The 23,011-nt window shown below is 36.4% G+C and overlaps 1 pseudogene; it reads right to left on the bottom strand.

Annotated features, from left to right (window-relative positions):
* Nucleotides 1–264: 264 nt before the first annotated feature.
* LOC131623824 (beta-glucosidase 13-like) overlaps nt 265–23,011 on the bottom strand; it is an 80,911-nt pseudogene continuing 58,164 nt past the window's right edge.

Raw genomic sequence — 23,011 nt, 5'->3', positions numbered from 1 at the left:
TTATTTTTGTGTACTTATGTATGACCTCATCACACTATCTTAATAAAAATACAATTACATTCAAATAGTAAATTTTCCAATGAAAAGTATTATTAATAAACTTCACGGACTCCAAAATAACGATAATAAATTTTATTGAATGGAAGTGGCTCTATTTTTCTATAAATAATTAATAAAATACATTCTCAATAACATTTTTAATATTTTCTTTTCCGATCATGAGACTTCATCTAACAATGGTGTTTATGAATTCTAACTTTGCAACTAAACAAAGTTTCTATTTCCTGTGAGAAACCATCTGTACCATCTAGCAGATTGTTTTGGCACACGTCTGAGATTATTAGCAAAATCAATATATATGAGCCCCCATTTGTCAGAAAAACCTTGATGAAATTCAAAAGTATCAAATGCAGACCACACAAAGAATCCTTTAACATTTACTCCAGCACTGTACATTTATAAAAAAATAAGTAAAATAATTTCGATCTTTTAACCCAAATCATAATGCATTAAAACACGATGTAGTAAAAATAATAACTTACTCAAGTGCTCGTTTCACATAATTTATATGTGTTGCAATATAATCCATGCGATGTTTGTCTTTCAATGGCTGTGAAATTGTTCCTGAAGCAATACCTATGATATTAAAGAGAATTTCAAACAATATTAGTTAGATTAATCAAACTTAATTAATCAAAAATGTATTCTTTATAATTTTATAATAATATGCCCTAACCATTTTCAGTAATGTAGATCTTAGGGTTATTATATGTTTTCTTCAAGAATACTAAGACATTGTATAATCCCTGTGGATTTACAAAGCTCATTGTTGCATTATCCTACAAATTTTAAAACATTAATTATAAAAAATATAACAATAATAATAATAGTAATATTAATTTGTGTAAAACCTTCTTAAATCAATTAGTTATCTCACCCGTATTCCCAATATTGTTCCCTCGTCATTAAATACTGAAATACAAAATAGACAAAAAAATAAATTAGTAAAATCATGTTGGTATTTTTATTGAGAATATTTTAAGTAAATTAAAATTTATTGTGAAAAATAAGACCTGCCTTGTTTTATTGCCAAAGAATCATAATTGTCCAAACCCTTAATAAGAAATTTGTTTGGTTCATCTTTACCAAAAAAAGATCTATAATAATTTATTCCAATAAAATCTAAACTTCCTTTGATTAATCTCTTTTCCTCTTCAGTGAATTTTGGAAGCCTATCTCTCACTAGCTCCTTCATGCTTGTAGGATAATCACCATTAAATAATGGATCCAAAATCCTGTTGTTATATTAAAAAAAAATTAAGTGCATATAATAAATATTAACAAAGAAAAATTAATAGAGTATATGGAATAAATTATGAATTTAATTATAATGTGTATAAAATTATTTTATATTATCAGTGTATATAAATCAAATATATTACTAACCATCCTGTAGAAAAATCCCTAAGCCTTACAGTTGCAGCTACATCCTCTGGTTTTCTACTGAATGGAATATAATCTTCAATTGACAAAACAATTCCAATTTCTCCACCTTGTTTTGCCTTCAACATTTTATAAAATAATTAATAAGAATTTAATTTATCCATTTTTTCATTAAATTGGATGCTATTAATTTTTTTCATGAGACAATAATAATACTAACAAATTAGTGTAAGAAAAAAGAAATTATACCTGATATTTTTCTCTGTATAACTTAACAGATTCACCATGGGAAAGGATGCATATATGCATCAAAGTATAAACATCTCTGCATTCTTTAGTAATTTGGCAATTTTCTGGAATAGGAATATCAAAACCATGCATATAATTAAATATCGCCGTGATTTCTAACTCGTTGAATGTAGTCCAATGTTTTACACGATCTCCATAAGCCTTGAATAAAACATCACTATAATCCTTGAAATGTTTTCTGAATTTTTTTATAAAAAAAATCAAATAATCAATACGAGAATAATGTAAAATTTATAATATTTTTGTTAAGCATAATAGTGAAATTTCCTTACATAATAGATGGATTCAAGAAGCCTCCTTTAGTAAAAAGGCTTAGTGGATAATCAAAGTGCAAAATTGTAACAAAAGGTGTGATGCCTACATACAAATACATCAAAATTTTAGAATTAATATGATGTTATCATAATAAGAAAAAAATTAGTTTGTGAATTTATTTTTAATGTGATTTCTAAATTCATACCATTAGCAAGTAATTCATCGATCAACTTGTTATAGAAGTCTATGCCTTCTTGATTTACACCGCCTTCTAAGGTTCCATCTAGATGGTTTTAAAAATAAAGAGAAAAATTAGCAATTAATTAATTAATTAATTATTTTAGCTATATTATTTTATTTCAATACAAATAAAATAAAATAAATTACCGGGAAATATTCTACTCCATGCAATAGAAAATCGGTAAGAGTTTATACCAAGTTTCTTTAAAAGTTTCACATCCTCCTGCAAAATTATTCAAAAAATATAAATAAATGAATGAAATTATTACCTCCATCCCTAAATATAAAACCTTCTAGAATAAATCACAATAATTTTTGTTCTTACGCTATATCGCTTATAATGGTCTATCATTGTACCGCACTTATCAATATCCTTAATCGTTGCTGCTGCTAAAAAAAGTTAGTATACACAAAGTTAATTAGCATTTTAAAGTGTTAATTCACTGATAAATACTTGATTCTTTAAATAATATCTTAGAAATTTGTAAAATAACCCTAGAATATCCAAATGAATTAACAAATTTATTTTCTACCTTTTTCACTCATAAATATTGAATCCCAAACACTTGGTCCTCTCCCTCCTTCATGAGCTGATCCTTCTATCTATATTCAATAATAATAACATGTAAAAGAGAGACAGAGAGAAATTAAATTATATGTATATATATATATATTATGATTGAGATATTCGATAATATATTTTCACCTGTAGAGCAGATGTTCCAACACCAAACAAAAAATCTTGTGGAAACGAGTTTCTGTTTACCACTTGTGGTGATTTTCCTATAATTGTATAAGAATTTTTAATTTTAATTATTGGAATATAGATGTATATAACAAAAAATAAGGATTAGGGCAAAAAAAAGTAATGCATATAAAAAACCTCGACCCTCCACTGGATTGTGGGAAAAGAAAATAATGAAGAAAATTGCCGCAAGAGTTTTGTGAATTCTTGGAGATGAAGTCACCTTCATTGTGGATATGAAGAATAAAAGAATTTAAATTTGATGTGGAAATACTTTTAATTATATGAAAAGATGAAAATTCGTGTGAGATATATAAAGGTGAATAGTCAACGGAGAGAGGTTATTACATCCTGTACTTATGCGATTTTCTATTTCTTAGAATAAAAGAGGCATTTTTCACACACAAAAAATCGGTTCTATTATTGTTTAAAACTTAATTGAAGCTTCTCTTAAAAAAATTGATAGAAACAACAAAAATACAACGTAATTGAGTACATAGAAGTTAGTTGAGAATGACAAATGATAATTTATATATAGAAAAAGCTAATAATTCTTTGTTATTTAAAATTACTTTTGTTAGGCCAAAATAAGTAAGGATACTTTTAATTTAATTATGTCAACAAAAAACATGTTTATTTGTTTAAGAGAGACCACAACATAATTATCATTTTAGTTGAATAAGTATTGTAAAAACATATTTTTATTGCATTGAGAAACATTGAAATCGTGCAAATAAGTTTATATAATTCATGGATTTTACATAAATTAAAAAGGTTCATATGAATAATACGGTCAATAAAAGTGAATGTGTTAAAAATTACTCTTCATAAACTACTGGTAACTACATTGATTTTTTTTTATACAAGAGAAGGCTATAGAACTCTAAAGAAGGAAAAACTAATAATGATTTATACGAGGAGTTGACTAGCCTGAGGAATCCGAGATATACATTGAAAGGACTTCTAGGAGACAATCTTCATAATATTTTGAGCTTGAATCATGTTGTAAGTTCATGTTAGCCAAAGCATACGCTCACGACATATCTATTGGCTTCTTTATAAATATGTTTGATCCTCACCTCCCAATCACGGTCCAAAATGTTTCTTATCTGTTGAAGCGAGATCTTTCTTGTGTTCATTTTAGATGCATTCTTGTTGATTGTATAAAAAATTCCCTTGTTATCAATATGTAGCTCCACCTTTCTATGGCTTCTTTCATATGCCATGTTCAAGCCTTCTTTTATTCCCTGCAGTTTTGCTATGTCAACATTAACAGTGAAGGAAAATCGCGATATAATACGCAACGGAAATTAAAAATTTTCCTTTAGTGATCCTTATGAATGGGCATGATCAGTGATAAAAACAGTTACCTCTTGTGGCAATTGAAACCTTTGATGTCGAATCGAAGGAGTGATTGATCAGTGCATTTTGATGTGCATTCCTCTACGTTTGTACTTATACATTTCCATGGTTTGCTTGTCTTATTTTTGTATTTTATAATGTTTTTATATTTTAATTTATTTTTATTGTTATTTGATTTTCGTATTTAATTTTCAGCTTAAGCAGTCTGCACGGAAACGATCATAACTGGAGTTCCAGGAGTCCGATTGAGGCGTTCTAATAATCGCCGGAAAGCTAAGAGAAAGAGCTACAATTCTTATGTTGGAGTCGAAGTCAGAATCGGACTGTAGCAGGGCCAGAAAATTCGTTGAAGTTGCAGCACTAGTTTTAGTTAAGTTTCGGGTCAATTGGTTTTGGGTCTGGGTCGTATGTTTGACCCAGTTGGATTGTAAAACGGGTTGTGTTATTTTCCCTTAGGGTAGAAGCCGTGTTACTATTCACTGGGTACTGTTCATCATTATCACTATTCACGAAAAAATCGAAGCTTGTACGATCCCATGGCGAACTAATCCTATTGTTGATCTACTGTTCATGTTCCACCGAATCTTTGAGGTTTTATAATTTAATCCCAATTCTTTTCCCTTTCAATAATCGTATATATGTGTTGCATGCTTAATTCGATTCATACATAATATTATTGATTTAATTCAATCAGTTTATGTTCCTTGATCTGTTTCGTGATTTAACGTTGCTTTATCGTTAACTTGCGTATATCAAATCATGTTTGCTTAATTCATGAGTGCTGAATCCGTTTGCTTAATTCGGATAATAGGAATATAAACCGTATAGCATGAATTGCGCTTGTTTATTGTTGCTGTAATCGAATAGGGGATAGAATTCGCTTGGGGATTAGATTTATAACTACCAATGATAAGTGGGGAACCCGAACAGTAGAACAACTTATTTTATAATCACTTTTCAAAATCACTTATTTGCTCTTTTTGTTAAATCGAACCTTAAACCAAACCCTCCTTTAATCGTTATTGTAATTAGTTAATAAGAATAAGAATCCTTGTGACACGATACTTGAGTTAATTTGTCGCCGTACTACGCTTTTTAAAGTTACTCGTTTTTTATCCGTGCGCGACAGCGGATCAGTGATCACGAGCGTTGATGAAGAACAAAGCCTCTACTTAGTCCACACGAACAGATCCTTTCAGTCTCAGTGCTAGCTGATAAGAATGAAGGCTTTGAGTGAGAGAGAAGAAAATACGCCTAGGATTTCTCTGACCAAATTTTCATCAAGTGAAATGCTTCAGCACAGTGGTTCTATTATAGAACCACTTGTGTGGGCTACAAGATAAAAGCCCAATTAAGGCTGCAAGCTAAAAGCCCAATTAAGCCATATATCACTTAAGCGCATGGTACCTTACCACATTTCGAATTCACTTAAGTGCACTGTACCTTACGGTGTTCCTTATTTACTCTGTCTCGTATCAACCTGTCCTTATGTGTGTGACCCTGTAGTTTTTCGCGACGTTGGAAATTATATTAAATCACACATTTAACATAATAAACAGTGAGCAGTATCTAGAAACACATTACTGCTACCCAAGTCACGAAAATGTCATGTGATCTGACAAAAACATTTCCATGATAATGCTTGTGTGTACAATTGCGAAAAAAGCCTTTTTACTATTTTTAATGATTTATTTTCTGTTTTCATAGAGTCAAAAAAATCCAAAAAAATTATCAAAATTTTATTTTTACGTTGTTTGATTAATTTCGTTGTCAGTTTATTTTTTGAATTGTTTTTAATCGATTTGCTTCATTGTGTTTGTTTTAGGGACATAGTTGGCATTTTCACGATTGTTGCTGCATTGCTGTGCACTAGTCCTGGCTACTAGGTCTTCCTGTCCTGAACTTGTTGCTTTTGATCCTGAAGTTGAGAGAACCTTGCACACACTTCGTAGAGCAGGCCAGGCTAGCAATAGTTCACCTTCACCGACCATAGTTGAGTCTGATTCTGAGTCTGATTATTTGCATAATTTGTTTGATTCTGATTCTGAATTTGCTTTTGAAATGGCTGACAATAGAACTCTAAGGCAACTTGCAGCCCCTGATGTGAATTATAATGGCTTGTGTATTGAGTATGATGCTGTTGCTGTTCCTTTTGAATTAAAATCGGGTTTAATACACTTGTTGCCAAAGTTTAATGGTCTTGTAGGTGAAGATCCACACAAACATTTGAAGGAATTCCAGGTGGTGTGTTCTACACCATTGAAACCTGAAGGGATCACTGAAGATCATATCAAACTTCGTGCCTTTCCTTTTTCTTTGCAGGGTGCAGCGAAGGACTGGATATATGATCTCGAACCGAATTCAATCACAAGCTGGAATGCTCTAAAAAGAGTGTTCTTGGAGAGATATTTTCCTGCCTCTAGAGCTGCTTCAATCCGAAAAGAGATTTGTGGTATTAGACAAGATAACGAGTCATTGGCTGAGTACTGGGATAGGTTCAAGAAGTTAGTTTCAAGCTGCCCTCAACATCAGATTACCGAGCAACTTCTTATTCAATACTTTTATGAGGGGTTGTTACCTATGGATAGAAACATTCTTGATGCTGCTAGTGGTGGAGCACTTGTTGACAAAACTCCATCTGCTGCCAGGGCCCTCTGTGGACCTCCGTTTTTTATCCCGGGCCATACCTCTGTTCTGGAGAGATACGTGAACTGACTCTTTTTTATCGCTTAATGCTTTCGCATTTTTGAAAATTCACAGAGTCGCCACCGACCTTTTATTTTATCCAATTAAGGAAAGGTTTATAAAAGAAACAGAAAAAGACCTTTAAGAAATTCTGGGTAAGGGGGTAGGTTATACAAAGGGAAGGTGTTAGCACCCTTTGTATCCATGGTTATCCATGGGCTCTTAAGTTTGCTTAGCTCAGTTGTTTTTCGATCACTTTTCAATTGCTTTAGAATGCTCATATGTGGTTTCAAATACTTTTGTAAATTGAATTTTGTAATGATCCGTGTGTGGATGTATACAAAATGCTTGTTTATCTTTCGAAAGATGTTTTGAAAAGAACGTTAACTTTGTAATAATCCGTGTTTGGATGTATACAAAGTATTGTCTTTTTTGAAAGTTTTGTTTTGAAAAACAACAGTGTATGAGAATTTTGTTTGTTTTGATTTGAGCAAGCAAACTAGGAGGTCTACCTTGAGTTGTAAGGTCTTTATCCTATTTCCTTTAAAAATCTATCCTTTCACCGGATATAAACAAAAGGTTCGATTTTGTACTCGAAACAGTAGAATTTTGACTTTGATTTTGAAAAGAATGAGAAGGGATTACCTTAAAAGGTGCAAGTGTGATTGTGATTGGATTCAGATATTTTATCTTTGAGGTTAGTGATCTAACGGTTCAATTTTATCTTTGACATACACGCAGTTTATATTTGCTGGAAATTAAAATGCGGAAATGTAAAGTGCGGAAAGTAAATCTACGCTATTACATCGATTGTGCAGGAAATGTAAACTAGCCTATTTACATGAACTTGACATCCTATATATTTATCTAGGAATTTAAATTGCAAGAAAAATAAAAGGCATGTTTTTGGATTTTTTATGATTGGTTTTAATTATAATTAATGCATGATTAATTAAATTAAAATGAAGAAAAAAGATGAAAATAGATTTAAACCTAGAAATTAAGTTTAAAATATGTACAAAATATTTGTCAATTAATTTTAAAACAAAACTAATTTTTTTGGAATTTTTTGAAATTGATTTGAAATTGATTAAGCTAATTAATACATAATTATACAAATAATTATACAAATAATTAAAACTAAAAGAGAAAATTATTCAAAATATGTACAAAATTAGTTTATAATATATAAACAATATTTAACATTAAGAACAATTTTTTTTATGATTTTTTGATTGGTTAGAATAATTAAGAAGCAAATATATAAATATATACTAATTAATTACGCAAAATATTGAAATTTTGAAAGAAAATAAAATATTTTTTATTTCAGAAAATAATATATTATTTTAGTAGTCTAAAAATATTTTTTGTGTATTTTTTGGGTTTTTAAAACTATTTTAAATTGATTTTGTAAAGAAATAAAAATAGAAAATAGAAAATATAAAGATAATGATTAAGTGTGGTTGGATTGAGAGGGAGCATGGTGTGGCTGCATGTTTTTATGCGTTGGATGAGTTGCCAGATTAATCTAGTGGTTCAGATTGCAAGACTCATGGTGCACGTGGATAGAGAGATAACATGTGATCATTCAACTTTTCAAAGTTCAATGTGGGCCCTATCTTTGTTGACCAACGAATGAGAGGCGTGGGATGTGCCACGCGCGCTGGTCAAGATTTCCACCTTACTATTCATTATCTTCTTCCTTGGTACCTGCGGATTTTGCTGCAGATTTACCTGCGGATTTTCCTGCGGATTTTCCTTTCAATTCTTTTACCTTTTGAATGACCTACAAAACAAAAATAAAAAAGAACAAGGGCCACCCAGATCACCTAAATGGACCCTTCTGAACATGATAGCGTCGTTAGTTTTTTCATTTGAAGCCTCTATCATGGAAAACGAAAGCTTCACATGTTTGAAGCTCAAAAATGGTGGAGCTTCAAATCCACGTTAAAGCTTGCATGTGATCACTCAAACCTACTCTATATCATGCCATGAGTCCATGCAAATAGTTAAATTTCATTTTAGTTAAGCATGCATACGAAAATGAAAGTTATGAGTGTATGTTCATGTAACACTTTATACACATGTTACGACTCTCATGGGACCAAACAAAGAGCTTATTCTTACTCTATATTGCTTTAGGAGATGATTGGAAGTGATTGTTTGTATTGATATTGATTGGAAATATGAAAATTGAAAATTACAAAGTTATGGAATTTTGAGAGAATTTTGGTGAGTTTTCTTGACTATGCCTTGGCTATTTTCGTGTGTGTTTTGCCCTCCTTTGTTGCTGAAATATGCTTGCCTATTTATAAGCCATGAGGTGCTTAAAATTGAAGCTAAAAGCATTGATTGCTTTTGTTGAAATTTTGACCTTTTTAGCTTAAGAATCAAGCAACTCTTGCTTAATTTTTCCACACCTCTTGCCATAGACCTTCCTTGTATCTCATGCTGCAGAATTGGAGTGATTATTTGATGAGTCATGCTTGGAAAATAAGCTACATATTATCCTTCCTTTTTTTCCTTTTTTAATTTAATCTTAAATGATAAAATTAAATCAAAAAATGGATAAAAATGTTGTGGGCTTTGTCTTGGTCGTGGGAGGCCCATAATATCATGGAAATGATGTTTGAACCATGAAAACTTGGCCCCATTTGGAAAAAAATGCATTTTTGAGCAATGTTGGTTTTATGCATTTTCCAAAATTTAGCCAACTTCAACAAGGTGTAAATCCCTCAATTTTTGTCATATGAAGGAGATCTTGCACTTTTTGGAAACCTCAAAGAGTCCTCTAACCAATGCCTTTGGTCTCATGTCAAAATGATTTTTGATGCTCTTTGTGTGTCCTTTTGAAAAAAGTGTCTTTTTGTTGACTTTGAAAATGACCTGTAATGTCTTTGATCATATTTTTCAAATGGTGAATCCAATGACCATGGGATCAATGGCATTTGAAAGATAATTGAATTTCCTTCAAAATGAGCTTTGGTTTGAATTTTTTGGATGAAGGATGAGAGAGTTATGATCAGTCAAAGTTGAGTTGACTTTTCAGGCAAAAACCCTAATTTTGAATCTTAGGGTTTTGTTGATTTTTGATCTTTCCTTGATGAATTATGATCATCCAATGATCAAATGATGAATCCTTTGACAAAATATGGACTTTGACAAAAAAATTCATTTTTGACTGTCTGTTGACTTTTTTGGTCAAACGGGTCGTCTGTTGACTGTTTGAGCTGCTGACGGTGCGTCTGAGTGAATTGAAGTTTGAAAATTTGTATGATGGTACTTTGAGATATATGGATGTGTATGAAATCCATTTGAGCTCTCAAAAACTTGTTTCTCCTGTAAAAACAAGAAAACCCTAGTCAGGGACTGTTTATGTAGGAGACAGTTAAGCGTACCTGATTTTTGTGCAGTGTTGAGTCTCTGCTAATCGCGTGATATTCAGAAGACTTCTAGAACAAAAATCTTGGAATTTTGAATTGTGCAAGATTGATTTGATTGATGGTACAAAACACTGAGAATTGTACTGCCAGCAGTTTGGCTGTCGACTGACTGTTCAGGTATTGACGTAGCAGTTAGAGTGAAAAATCAACAGTCAAAGTTAATCTTCTTTTTTGTTGTTTTTGTTTTATGTGAAAAATGAAAGTTATTTACTGTATGCGGGCTGAAATTCTGGTAAGACAGACTCAGAATGTCATACACAATGTCACGACATCTTTTCTGTCATCAGCTTAGCTGAGGCAGTACATACATATCCCCCAATTTTTTATTACTTCTAACATCCAGAAGTCTGGAAGTGTTGGGATCACATATCAGTTCAGTTAACATAAACAAATCTGCTTTGCAGAGATTCTAGGTTAGCACAGTCATTAAATCACACACTGATGTCATGCACGATGTTATGACATCCAAACTAAACTTACAAATAAACAATGCAGAAACATAAATAACACAGAGAATTGTTTACCCAATTCGGTTCTAACTAACCTACTCTGGGGGCTACCAAGCCAGGGATGAAGTCCACTATTAGCAGTATCAATTCAGAGCTAAACTCCCAGTTTACAACTCCTCACTTAATCACTACCCAATGACCCTTCTACCTAGGTTCTCCCTAGATATGGAATATCTCCATTCCACTCCCAATCATAGCAATGATGTCTAGCAGTCAACAACTCAGCCACTGCATCGACGGCTTAATTACCAACATTCAAAGCACACAAATAAACATATCTTAGAGTTGCTTCAAAGCTTCCTCCAAGCACACAACTCCACTCATTGCTTTACAACTTCTGAGTGAATAAAACAAACCTCTTACCTACAGGCTTCGAGGCACAAATCAGTGACCTTCCCACAAACCGGGAGGTTCACCTACACGGCTAACCCTAAAAACTACATCTTGTCAATACTCGGCTAGCTTACAAAACTAGGTTACAAAGTTTCCTATTTATAACCTATTCCCAACTGGACTTGGGCTTACAATCACAACATTATTTGCTGTTACAAATCACAGAAAACTTTCTGCTAAAAACAAGGTCTTCAATCATAAGTTTCCTAATTTATCTTCATAATTGGAAACTGCATAATTCTCCAATATTCTAATCTTGATTCTCTTGATCTCTAAACCTGCGCCACATAGGATTGCATAATATTCCATAGAATATTCTGCATCTTTTGAGTACTTACTGAATCTTTATATTCCAGCTCAGCAGGCGCGTGACAGCTAAATATAACAGTAACTGCTGTCAAATACTGATGTCACAGAGCATGTCGTGACATTCCATAGAACATCTTAATGTTGTACCTGTTCTGCATAAATCACAGCAAACAGTATTCTTCACTTCAATTCTTCACAGCAAACAGTACACTGATGTCATGACATCGAGCATGACATCCAACTCACAGCATGTATTAGCTTACACAACCAGAACTTGCATAACCTTTAACACTATACACCACATATCATGACCTTAGTCAAGACAACAAAATACACATGAATGTTTTACCACAAAATGCAGCCAATCAAACATCTACACGGGCAAAATTACCGATAATAACCCTGAAAATCATTTAATGCACAGAAAAATGAATATTTGACTGGCAGAAAACACATAAAATATTATCTGAGTAATTAAGCAATATTATGACAAATAGTACAACATTTAATACTGACAGTACAAATATTACATACTATATTGAACATTACGACGAATAAACAGTACATTTAAGAAATAAGAAATACGGCAAATTTTAAGAATGACGATTGATAACCCATGCTACAAATAGTAACATGTAGATGATTGGGAGCATAAGCATCCCAGGTCCACAGTGTTCCGGGCTATGTAGACAGAAGAAAGACATGATCACCGTAGCAATGGTGATGACCATAAGAAAACACGTTTCCCACCGCTTTGCCATTTTGTCGGGGAAGAAGAAAGGATGGATTATGAGGTGGAAATTTGAGAGATGAATTAGAATTTGATGTGAGATTTTATGGAAGAAAATGAGAGGTATTTATAGAATGGAAAGAAGGATAGAGACGTTGGGGAACGATGTGATTCCGTACAAAAGGAAAATTTGAGTGGAAATAAGATTTGAAAGAAAGTGTATGATAGTGTTGGGAAAAAGAGAGATGTAGAGAATAAAGTTAGGATTTGATTTTTTGAAAAAGAGATTTGAAAAGATTTTTGAAAATAATGGAATATAGTACCAAAATTAGTGGGAAACAAAAGATAATGATAATCTACTTGTTACCAGTACAGTCTGAGTTTCCTGATTCTGCGCCTGCAAAAAGATTTAACTTTGTACCAATTGTGTCAGTACTATTTATCTGTAAATAAATAAATAGCATGTGTGAAGTAATAAACAGTATTTGGCGTTTGCGTAAGAATAAATTCAACTGCAAGCCAAATTACTGTATAAGAAAAATTCTAAAAACTAAGTATTTCATATGTCAGGATATTTGTTGAAATAAAAATCCATGATTATATGAGACTCTTAATTTTCAGATTGGAGTTTTCTTGAAAAAAGATGCGAGCAAATTTTGGGGTATAACAGTTGCCCCTATTCAATCTTCTTAAACCTGAAGAGATTGTCTGAAATCTGAAGGTAGAAGATGATTGAATATTTAGATGCCCTTAAAATTTGCACTTACCTTGATCAGAAGAGATGTTGGAAGTTGCATTTGAATGTCGTCTGCGAAATGTTGTTGGCAGATTGGAACATTACCTGAGATGGGCTTTCAGATGCCACCTGGTAAATGGGTTGAGGGTTTGTTCATCAGAATGAATCCATTGATTATATCTTGATGAAGGATTTGAAAGTCTTTGTGTTGACTGTTTCGGAACCGTCCAAGGTTACCGCTTTAAGTCTTGGAGGATGATTGCTACGGAACTTGTCCAAAGTTTTTTCTGCTTTAGATTTTGAAAGTTGATCATTGTGGAACCGTTTGAGGTATCAGCTTTAGATCTTTGATGTTAGATCATTCTTGAACCGTCTGAGGTATCGCTTTAGATCTGCAACGTTAGATCGTTCTGGAACCGTCTGAGGTATCGCTTTAGATCTGCAATATTAGATCGTTCTGGAACCATCTGAGGTATCAACTTTAGATCTGTGATGCTAGATCGTTCTGGAACCGTCTGAGGTATCGCTTTAGATCTTCAATATTAGATCGTTCTGGAACCGTCTGAGGTATCGCTTTAGATCTTTGATGTTAGATCGTTCTGGAACCGTCTGAGGTATCAACTTTAGATCTGTGATGTCTGTTTTTGAGTTGGTAAGTGATCAGAATGAATCTTCGGTTTGATTATATCTGAGAGAACCGTTCATGGAATTCAGGTGAACACTGCATGTGATTGAGAACATCTTTGTTGAAGATATCCGTCTACCTGAAAAATCAAGTTAGTGATATGCAATGTTTATGATGCATGTAAATGTGAGATATTCCCGGAGAAATATGCATGTGATGTTGTGTATGAATATGCGCATGATGCATGATGTATGATGTATGATGTATGATGTATGAATGTATGAATGTATGAATGTATGAATGTGATGTCAAGCTTCTATTTGGGAAAATAAATTTCCGTCAGTCATCTGGATATGACTATATTGTGATCGTTGATGATCTTTTGTCTTGTTTGAGTACCCTTGGCTGGGGAAATTCTTTGAGAACCCTGGTATTCTGTTGAAGGATCTTTGAACATCTCTTGAGAATGAAAGGTAGCTGGAAGTTCTGATGCCCTTTCAAATGGGAATGAGGAAGATGCATAATCCTCCGATGCACTATCTGACCAAGTCCGGGTGCGGGGATCACACCTTCTGAAGATAGTAATCTGAACAACCCTGCTGGGGGATAAGACTTCTTTTGAAGAGAAAATCTTTTTTGAGGAATTTGCTGAGAAACGCGTTTCTCTTGGTGGTTTTCTTCTGATGGAATGATGTCCAGATAATTGGGACATTTCCTGAATGCTATTCCTGTTTTTCCTGGTAAACATCAATCATATTCAAATGCACATGTTCATTCAAAATTATCATTGGGACGCTTACGTATTTAAAACAGAAAAAGTGAAAATGGTGATTTTTGAGCCTAAGCTGCATTGATTTTTGAAAAAGAGCCATGATAGGCTGGTTAGCACAGGGAGACAACAATCCTAGAAGTAGGAAATTGTCAGAAAGTTTTGGAAAATATTTATAAAGATAAATAGCTATGTGAAAACGATCCAGTCAAGTTTCAACTCTGCTATTGCCAATCTGTCCTCGAGCATCTCATCCCTTACTTGTCGGAAGAAAGTGATTGGACTGATCGGTGTCTTTGAGGTGTTGAATCTTGATGGTGAGTAGGCAGCTGAACGGAACATAGTTGTATGCTTCATTCCCTAACTTTTGCCTAGGCTGCCCTTTCAGGTTTTCAGCCTACCGGGATAGTATTTGTTTAGTCTCTAATTTTTGCCTGGACCGCCCTTTCGGGTTTTCAATCCACCGAGACGCTCATTTTTTGCCTAAGTTGCCCTTTCAGGTTTTCAACTTAGCGAGCTGTTTTTTCTTTTTAAGAGAAGTATTTTTTGACTATATCAGCATTCACCGGGTGTGGGAAATCCTCACCATCCATGGTGGTAAGCAACATGGCGCCGCCGGAGAATATTTTCTTGATTATGAATGGTCCCTCGTAGGTGGGAGTCCATTTGCCTCTGGGATCACCTTGTGGTAAGATGATGCGTTTGACAACCAAGCCACCAGTTTGGTATGCTTGACTTTTGACTTTTTTGTTGAAGGCTTTGATCATACGCTTTTGGTATAGCTGACCATGACAAATAGCTGCGAGCCTTTTCTCATCAATCAAGTTTATCTAGTCCAACCGTGTTTGAATCCAATCGTCTTCGTCTAGATTGGCTTCTTTCATAATCCTTAGGGAAGGAATCTGAATTTCAATTGGAAGAACTGCCTCCATACCATAGACTAAGGAGAATGGAGTTGCCCCTGTTGAAGTACGCGCAGATGTGCGATAACCATGAAGGGCAAAAGGCAACATCTCATGCCAGTCTTTGTAGGTTACTGTCATTTTTTGTATGATTTTCTTGATGTTCTTGTTGGCAGCTTCCACCGCGCCGTTCATCTTTGGTCGATATGGAGAAGAATTATGATGTTTGATCTTGAACTGTGTGCAAAGTTCAGTAATCATTCTGTTGTTTAGATTTGTGCCATTGTCCGTGATAATCCGTTCAGGGATGCCGTACCGACAAATGAGATTGTATTTGATGAACCGGGCCACCACATTCTTGGTAACAGAAGCAAATGAAGCTGCTTCTACCCACTTTGTGAAGTAGTCAATAGCGACCAGGATAAAGCGATGTCCGTTGGAGGCAGTAGGTTTGATTTCTCCAATCATATCAATACCCCACATTGCAAAAGGCCAAGGAGCCGTCAGGACGCTTAATGGAACTGGAGGTACATGTACTTTGTCAGCGTATATCTGGCATTTGTGACATGTTCAAGAGTGATGATGGCAGTCTGTTTCCATGGTAGACCAGTAATAACCCGCTCTCAGGATCTTTTTAGCCATTGTATGTCCACTGGAATGAGTACCGAAGGTACCATTGTGTATTTCTTCCATGATCTGTTCCGCTTCCTTCTTGTTTACACAGCGAAGTAAAGTCGAGTCATGGTTGCGTTTGTATAAGGTTCCATTGCTTAGAAAGAATTTGGCAGCAAACCTCCTTAGAAACTTTCTGTCATTAATGGATGCCCCTTCAGGGTACTCCTGAGCTTCGAGATATCTTTTTACTTCATGGAACCATGGTTTTTCCTCGGTTCCTTCGGTATTGATCTCATTGCAATAGGATGGTTCATCTTGCCTGTAAATGGTGATTATAGGCGCCTCGTTGTCCCACCCGACTTTGAACATGGATGACATGGTAGCTAAAGCATCAGCTAGTTGATTTTCCTCGCGTGGGATGTGTTCGAAAGTGATTTCTTCGAAGTAAGGAATCAAACTCAGCACATATTCTTTGTAAGGAATTAGATTCGGGTGCTTCGTGTCCCATTCCCCTTTGACTTGGTAGATTACCAAGGCCGAGTCTCCGTAGACTTCCAGGAATTTGATTCTTAGATTGATTGCAGCTTTAAGACCCAGAATACATGCTTCGTATTCGGCTATGTTGTTAGTGTAATTGAAGCATAACCTGGCAGTGAATGGTGTATGACCTCCTGCGGGGGAAATGATCACAGCTCCAATGCCATTGCCAAGTGCATTAGAAACTCCGTCAAAAACCATAGTCCACCAGGATCCTGGCTCGGGTCCTTCTTCTGGTCCTGATTGTTTGTAGTCATTGACTAGCATAATGTCTTCGTCTGGGAAGTCAAAGTTCAATGCTTGATAATCATCCACTGCTTGATGAGCCAGATGATCAGCTACCACACTTCCTTTGATTGCTTTTTGTGAAGTGTATTGAATGTCATATTCTGTTAAGATCATTTGCCATCTCGCTATTCTTCCAGAGAGAGCAGGTTTTTCGAACACGTATTTGATGGGATCCATCTTGGAGATTAGGAAAGTGGTGTGATTTAGCATGTACTGTCTTAGCCGGCGAGCTGCCCAAGCTAAGGCACAACAAGTTTTTTCGAGTAGTGAGTATCTTGTTTCACAATCGGCAAACTTTTTGCTAAGATAGTAGATTGCGTGCTCCTTTCGGCCGGATTCGTCATGTTGTCCTAGTACACACCCCCATTGAGTCTTCTAACACAGTTAGGTACATTATCAGAGGTCTGCCTTCCACAGGTGGCAACAAGATTGGAGGTTTTTGGAGATATTCTTTGATTTTGTCAAAGGCTAACTGGCATTTGTCATTCCACCTTTCCACTTGATCTTTCTTCAACAGTTTGAAGATCGGCACACAAGTAGTAGTCATGTGGGCAATAAATCGGGCGATGTAATTTAGACGTCCCAAGAATCCTCTGACTTGTTTCTCAGTACGAGGTATAGGCATTTCTTGAATGGCTTTAACCTTGGCAGGATCAACCTCAATACCTTTGCTGCTGACGATGAAACCTAAGAGTTTGCCGGATCTTACTCCAAAGGTACACTTATTTGGGTTCAGTCGCAACTTGTATTTCTTGAGTCTGTCAAACAACTTGTGTAAATGACCCAAATGTTCTTCCTCGGTGTTGGATTTTGCAATCATGTCATCGACATACACCTCTATTTCTTGATGAATCATATCATGAAATAGCGCTACCATTGCACGTTGATAGGTTGCTCCTGCGTTTTTCAGACCAAAGGGCATTACTTTGTAACAAAAGGTTCCCCAGGGTGTTGTGAAGGTTGTTTTTTCCATGTCTTCGGGTGCCATCTTGATTTGATTGTACCCTGAGAATCCGTCCATAAAGGAGAATACCTTGCATTGTGCGGTATTGTCAACCAGTACATCGATGTGTGGTAGAGGGAAATCATCTTTGGGGCTTGCCCGGTTCAGATCTCTGTAGTCCACGCACATTCTGACTTTCCCGTCTTTTTTAGGTACAGGGACGATGTTAGCTATCCAAGGAGGATAACTTACAACTTTTAGGAATCCGGCATTGAACTGTTTTTCAACCTCGTCTTTGATCTTTTTTGACATATCAGGCCTACTCCTTCGTAGTTTCTGTTTGACTGGAGTGCTACCTTCTTTGATTGGCAGGCGATGAACTACGATGTCCGTGTCAAGGCCTGGCATATCTTCATAGGACCAGGCGAATATCTCGACATAGTCTCGCAGCATTTGAATCAGTCTTTGCTTGACGCTGTGTTCTAAATCAGCCCCTATTTTGACTTTTTTCTTTTCTTTGCTGCCCAAGTTGATGACCTCAATTGGCTCCTCGTGAGGCTGTATGGCCTTGTCTTCTTGTTCTAGCAGTCTTGCAAGTTCTCTTGGCACTTCACAATCTTCCTCACTTTCGTCCTCAGTTTGGTAGATCGGACTTTCAAAGTCATGACGGGCAATAGCAGAATCGTTGTTGACTGGATCCAGAGTGTATGTGAATCTGCATGTTAATTATGTGAGTGTGTGTGAAGAAAAAAAAACATAGCTATTTGAAAGCGAAGAAAGAAGGAAAAAGGATCATGAAATTTAAATATGCAAGCGTCCCATGATTTTATTGAATGCACATGATCATGATATGATAAGCCCTTATAGAAGGACCGGTGTGCTAAGGCACACGGCTTTCAAGCTCATGGTTCGATTGTTCAGGAACCATTTTTATCTTTGCACAATATACACAAAGAAAACAGGAAATGGCATTTACTCTTGGACAAAGGAGATCACATCCTCAGCTTTCTAGTTGTTCAATCCACTGTTGTGAGCAGGGAGTATCCAGTTGTTCCAGTTGCAGTTGTCTTCTTCATCTTCCACAGCATTGATTTCATTAGTGGGAAAATGAGCCGGTGATCCTTCGGGATAAGGGATATACTCTGCTGGATACGAGAGCCCAGGCTGAGATATCTCTGTTGGCTGAGCGAGATGCTCGATAAGGCCGTCCCATGCAGTCGGGATGATGTTTTGAATAGAGACTTGCGCATCCTGATGAGGAGTGTATTCTGACAGAAAGCAACCCTCGTTATTTGGTATTTCCCTGGCTTCTTCAAGAGCGAAATTGTCATCGTAATGTTCATCCCATCCAGTTGGGACAATGTCCTTCATAGCAATTTGTGAGCTTGGAGGAGCGGAATATTTCACCACATAGTCATATTTGCCGCTGGGTTCTCCTAGCGTGTCCCATACTTCTTTGGGTGGATTTTGATATTGCTCAGTGACAGGACTTGTGAAACTTTCGTCATTTTCAATTTGATCACCCCATCCAGTCGGGGTAAGGTCTTCCATAGCAATATAAGAATTCTGAGGTGCGGCATACTGATAATTATACTCGCCATTTGGTTCTCCCACAGCATCCCACATTCCCATGGAAATGAGTGGAATCTCATCTGGATATGGCTGAATGATATGGTTCAAGAACACTCCTTCATCTTCAATAGCGTTTACTTCTTGGCTGACGAAGTGTGACATTAATCCTCCAGAACGAGGACCTTGATCATTCTTTTGATTTTCACTATCATAGCCCAGGCCTAGCTTGTCAGATTTGTAAGGTATATCGGGAAGCTGTCCCCATACTGTGCAATCACCCTGTTCAATCATGGCTTTGGCATCTTTGAGAGAAGCCATAGTTGTAGTTGGAGTAGCAGGAATATGCTTGGTGGTAGAGACATCTGGAGAGACCACCTCAAATGATTGGCATGGAGTTTCGATGAATTCGTCCTCCAACTCAACATATTTGGAATTGCTTAGGTGACTAACCACATATTCCTCTTCGCCATAGACTGTGACAATCTTTCCTTTTACTGGATATTTTAACTTCTGATGCAGGGTAGAAGTTACAGCGTTTGCTCCATGTATCCAAGGGCGTCCAAGTAAACAGGAGTATGCTGGGTGAATTTCCATTACGTAAAAGATAGAATCAAAGATCTGAGAACCCACTCCGATTGGGAGATTCACTTTTCCGTATACCGTTCTGGTTGACCCGTCAAAGGCTCTTACCACAACATCACTTGGTTGTAACACAATTCCTTCGAAGTCAAGCTTTTCTAGTACTGTTTTCGGTAACACGTTCAAAGAAGAACCGTTATCTACTAGCACATGAGATAGAGTGGTGCCGTTACATTCAATGGAGATATGTAAGGCTTTGTTGTGATTTTTTCCAGCAGGGGTTAGATCCACATCGGAGAAACCGAGACCATTGCTCACGGTTAGATTGGCAACACAATTCTCAAATTGGTCGACTGAGATCTCTTGAGGCACATGCGCAGCTTTGAGGAACTTCATCAGAGCTTTGGCATGAGCTTCTGAATATTTTAGCAGAGATAGCATTGAGATTTTTGAAGCGGTGTGCCCCAGTTGCTCAACAATATTGTAATCACTTTTGCAGATGATTTTCAATATTTCCTCCATTTCTTGCTTTGATGGATCCTCAGCAGTGATCTCCACCGGGGTTTGAACTTGTTCAACTTGTGGCTCTTTGCCTCGAGCGTTGACATTTTGATTAGGAACTGGGACTCGGATTGGACCAGCAGCAACATTTGGAGAAATTTCTGGTGAAAAGATTCTTCCACTTCTCGTGATCTTGCTGGTACCCACAATATTACCCACAGTTGGAGTAGTTATCTTTGCGGTCTCTTCAGTCGAGGTACCCTGCTTAATTCCATGAACATAAACATTAGTGTCATATCCCCATGGGACAGCTTTGTCTGAGGAGTATGGAAATGGAGTTGGACTAGCAATGACTACTGATGCCACTTTGAGTGTAGCAGAAATTTTGAATGGAGCCTTGGCAGAGATTTTGAATGGTAAGCTGGAGATCACTGAGGCATCCTCTATTCTCATCCCGTTTGCAAAGACTTCGCACAGCACGTCCATAGAAGGGAGCCTCTCAAACATAATGATACGGCGATCCATCCACTTTTGAATTCCCATCCTCAGATTTTCACAACCATTGGGCAGACAGGAGCAGTAAAAGCAGTCGGGGTCACATCCTGGGAAGTAACCAGCTCGGATTAGCTTTCCTTTGACTTCGCAGAGTGGAGTTGATAATTCGTTCACATCATAGATGTAAACAGTGTCCAGGATAGCGTTGACAGTTTTGTCATGCTTTGGCATAGGTGCTGTGATGACATTTGGAGTTTCTGGAGGATCGAACTCAATTTCACCAGCATCTATCATATCTTGTATTTTATTTTTCAAGGCCCAGCAGTGATCTGCGTCATGTCCTGGACAGTTTGAGTGATAGGCACATGTCGCATCAGGGCGATAATTCGGAGAGGAAGTGTTGACATTCTTTGGAGGACCTCTTAAGGTGATCAGATCTGCTTTTAGCAAGTGCTGCAATGCCTGAGAGATTGGCATGTTGATTCTAGTGAAATTTCTTCTTGGTGCATCTGGTCGATGCGTATATTTTGGCTGCTGATCTTTTTGAGGTGCAGATGCGGAGATCAGAACTGCCCCTATAGATTGATGTTGCTCACTTTTGCGACTTTTCTGAATTTGTGTTGCATTGACCTCATTTCTCCCGCTGATGGGCCTTTTTGTAGTACCAGAGGAGGAACCTATTTGAATTTTTCCATTTTGAATGCCACTTTCGACACGTTCTCCGGTCAGTATCAGGTCAGTGAAACCTGATGATGAGCTTCCCAGCAAATGGCTATAGAAAGGGCCAGTTAAAGTGCCCATGAACATGTCAACTAGTTCGCGATCAGATAAGGGTGGTTGAACCCTTCCAGCCATATCTCTCCACTTTTGTGCATATCCTTTGAAACTTTCTTTTGGTCCCATAGACATGCCCCTTAGTTGAGTACGGGTTGGCGCAAGATCAGCATTGTATTGGTACTGTTTGTAAAAAGCAGCAGCTAATTCTTCCCAAGTATGAACCTTGGTATTTTCCAGCTGATAGTACCACTCGAGTTGTGTACCCGACAGACTTTCTTGGAAGAAGTGAATCCACAATTTGTTATCCGTTGTATGAGGTTGTATCTTCCTTACATAGGATCTCAGATGTAGTTTCGGGCAAGAAACTCCATCATATTTTGCAAAGACAGGAACTTTGAATTTTGGAGGGATAACAACATCCGAGATGAGCCCTAGATCATTGAAATCTAAGCCAGGTATTTTTTGTATCTCCATAGCTTTCATACGGTCTTCCAGCTGTTGGTATTTTTCATCATCCGGTTCGTCCCCAGAATGATCATTTTCTTCATTTGAAGAGAGAGAGGGTTTAGCAGAACCCTGGTTGCTTTGATTGTCTTCTTGTTCATCATCACCGACTGTTTCAAGGATCGGTGGCTTTTTGAACTTTTTGACTGGGATTTTGATCTTCCTTTTCAGGTGACTCAAGCCTACAGATCCTTTGGGCTTCTTTTTCTTCTTGATTATCAGGGCTTTCAGTTCTTGTTGCCCCTTTGCCAGTTCCAGAATTGCCACTTGAACTTGGGCATTTTGTGCTTCGAGATTCTTGATGCTCATTTCAGATTCCATCTCTTCTGACTGAAATAAACAGCGAGAAGATGAGAAATCCGTCATGTGAACCTGTTATGCAATGTGTATGACTGGATGCAATGTGTATGCAATGTATGAAATGTATATGCAATGTATATGAATGCAATGTATGAAATGTATATGCAATGCATGAAGTGAAATGTGTGTGCAATGTTTCAAGGATCTTAGAGTTTAGATTTGTTAAAGAAGAAACAAACGTTAGTTAATCAATTTATTTCTTTTTTTTTTTTGCTTCTTTTTTCTTTGCCTCATTTGGGCTTACAAGACAGAAATAAAATAAATGATCCTTCAGGTCTCCCGTGGACGCTTTCTCTTTGCCCCCAGGAATGTGTTGATCTGCTGTTCTTCTTGAAGCTGTCCGGTGAGCTCCAATATCCTTCTCTCATAGTCTTGACAGTAT

The sequence above is a fragment of the Vicia villosa genome, unplaced genomic scaffold, assembly GCF_029867415.1.
Source record: "Vicia villosa cultivar HV-30 ecotype Madison, WI unplaced genomic scaffold, Vvil1.0 ctg.000081F_1_1, whole genome shotgun sequence".
Lineage (NCBI taxonomy): Eukaryota > Viridiplantae > Streptophyta > Magnoliopsida > Fabales > Fabaceae > Vicia > Vicia villosa.
Note: the sequence above shows the minus strand (reverse complement) of the source record. Positions and strands in the feature narration are given on the sequence as shown.